This window comes from Sus scrofa, chromosome 2, assembly GCF_054392235.1.
Source record: "Sus scrofa isolate SSC_HxYL_T2T_F1_AM1 chromosome 2, Sscrofa_HxYL_maternal_Yorkshire_Landrace_v2.0, whole genome shotgun sequence".
NCBI classification, from domain to species: Eukaryota; Metazoa; Chordata; class Mammalia; order Artiodactyla; family Suidae; genus Sus; species Sus scrofa.
The window spans coordinates 64997520-65000582 of NC_139384.1; positions in this window are offsets into that span (position 1 = coordinate 64997520).

The window sequence follows — 3063 nt, forward strand, 5'->3', positions numbered from 1 at the left end:
TCCTCCTCTGTCTCAGCTCACCTCCTCTATAGTGGGGGAACTTGCAAGGGTGCAGGAGATTTCCTGCTTTCTAGTTCCCTCCTAGGGGTGCAGGTCCTGTCCTGCTCTGCTTCTTTTTCTTCTATATTCTTTATTTTGTATTACATGGTTTCATGAATGCTTTCTTGCTCTGTAATAGTCCTGAGGTCTTCTGTCAGTATTTAGCAAATCTTTTGTGTGAATATTTCCACATACATATGCATTCTCAATGTATTTGTGGGAGTAAGTGTGCTTCATGTCCTACTACTCCACCATCTTCCTCTGGTCCACCAAGGGGTCCTTCTCGACATAATAAAATAATAAAGACAATTTATGGAAATAACAGCACAACTAACATTAAACTCAATGCTGAAAAATGGAAAACTTTTCCCCTAAGATCAGGAACAAAATATGGATGTTCACGTTTATCACTTTTATTCACAATAGTAAGGGAAATACTACTCAGAGCAATTAAACAACAAACAAAACAAAGACATCCAAGTTGGAAAGGAGATGTAAAATTGGAAATATATATATATATACACACACACACACACACATTATATATATATATATAATCCCAAATAACACATTAAAGTTATTCACGTTAATAAATGAATTCAGCAAGTGTGTATGATATAAGATTAACACACAGGAGGGGGTGGAGCAAGATGATGGAGGAGTAAGAGGTCATGCACACCTTCTCCCACAAACAAATTAAAAAAACATATCTACATGTAAAAGTATTTACACAGAACAACAACTGAAGACTGGCAGAAGAACTCAAACTTCCAAAAAGGGCAAGAAACTCTTGACATAACTGGGTAGAACAAAATATAAAAAGAGAGAGAAAAGGAATTTGGACAGGACTAGCATTCCCAAGAGGGAGTTGTGAAAGAGAAAAGGAACCCACCTCCTGGGAAGCCACCTAACTGATGAAAGATCAGCTGAGTTGGTGGGACCTCAAAGTCACTGAGAAAAATGCAGCACTTGGACTAAGAACAGCAAAGCAGAGTGAGAGCCACACAGATCATCTGAACCGCTGCCTGAACACCACAGTCTGAAACACCTGGGCAGGAGCTGGGCACTGAGACTCAAGCTCAGGAGTTTGGCTTCCCTGAACTCACAGAAAAAGAAAAACACAGCAAGATGAAGAAGCACAGAAATCATTCGCACTTAGAGGAACAAGAGAATTCTCCCTAAGCAGACAACAATGAACAGACCTTTGCAGTCTGACAGATATTGGGTTCAAAAGGGAGTTATTGGGAGTTCCCGTCATGGCGCAGTGGTTAACGAATCCGACTAGGAACCATGAGGTTGCGGGTTCAGTCCCTGCCCTTGCTCAGTGGGTTAACAATCCGGCATTGCCGTGAGCTGTGGTGTAGGTTGCAGACTCGGCTCAGATCCAGCGTTGCTGTGGCTCTGGCGTAGGCCGGTGGCTAAAGCTCTGATTCAACCCCTAGCCTGGGAACCTCCATATGCCGTGGGAGCGGCCCAAGAAATAGCAACAACAACAACAACAACAACAACAAAAAAAGACAGAAAGACAAAAAAAAAAAAAAGGGAGTTATTGAAAATACAAAAGAGATGATATGAATAGTAGTGCAGATTCCTTTAGAAAGGAACTAGAAAAATAATGAGGAGCCAAGACAAATGAGAAAATTCATTTGCAAGATACAAACTGAGCCAAAGGCAATAAAGACCAGAATGAATAATGAGGAGGAACAAATTAGTGACATGGAAGATAACATAATGGAAATGACCCAATCAGGACAGCAGTGAGAAAACCAAATGAAAAAACATGAAAGCAATATAAGAGATATAGGGGATCATATAAAGTGGGCAAATCTATGTATAATAGGAATTCCAGAAGGAAAAGAAGAATAAAAGGGGATTGAAAATATATTTGAAGAAATCCTGGCTGAAAACTTTCCAAATCTAAAGGATGCTGATATCAAGATACAGGAAGCACAGAGGGCCCCAAACAAGCTGAACCCAAACAGGCCCACATCAAGACATATTATAATAAAAATGGCAAAAGTTAAAGATAAAGAGAGGATTCTAAAGGCAGCAAGAGAAAAGCAAAGTGTTAATTATAAGGGAACTCACATAAGGCTATCAGCTAATTTCTCTACAGAAATACTACAGGCCAGAGGGAGTGGCAAGATATATTTAAAGCCCTGAAAGGAAGAAAATTGCAACCTAGAATACTTTATCCTATAAGAATATAATTTAAATTAGAAGGGGAAATAAGGAATTTCTCCAAAAAACAAAGGCTAAAAGAGTACAGCAATATGAAACCCATTATAAAGAAATACTGAAAGGGCTTCTCTAAATTAAAAAAAAAGAGAGAGAGAGATAAAAGAGAAAAAGAAGTATTAGGATGGAGGAAACCACAACTGGAAAGCAATCACTTAAACAAGCCAGCATACATATCTAAAAATGAAGATGTATAAAAAAAAGGCATAAAAATCATACACTGTGGAGAAGGAAAGTAAGAAAATATATATTCTTTTTTTTATTTTAATGATGTGCCTGAGCCTCTATGACTATCAGTCTAAAACAAGCAGATATAGGAAGGGCGTAATGTGCATAAGAAACAGGGCAACCACAAATCAAAACCAAATATTACATTCACAAAAAATGAAAAGAAAAGTACTCAAGCATAAAATAAATGGAAACAACCCAACCCAAAAAAGAAGAAAAGAGAAAGATATAATCAACTGGAAAACAAGGTTTAAAACTGCAATAAATACATATCTGTCAATAATCACCTTAAATGTCAATGCACTGAATGCTCCAATCAGAAAGACACAGAGTGGCAGATTGAATAAAAAAGCAAAAGCCTTCAATCTGCTGTCTGCAAGAAACTCACATTAGGGCAAAGGCACATATAAATTGAAAGTGAGGGGATGAGAAAAGATATTTCATGCCAATGGACAAGAGAGGAAAGCAGGAGTTGCAATACTCATATCAGACAAAATAGACTTTAAAAGGAAGGCCATAAAGAAAGACAAAGAAGGACACTATTGAATGGTTAAAGGA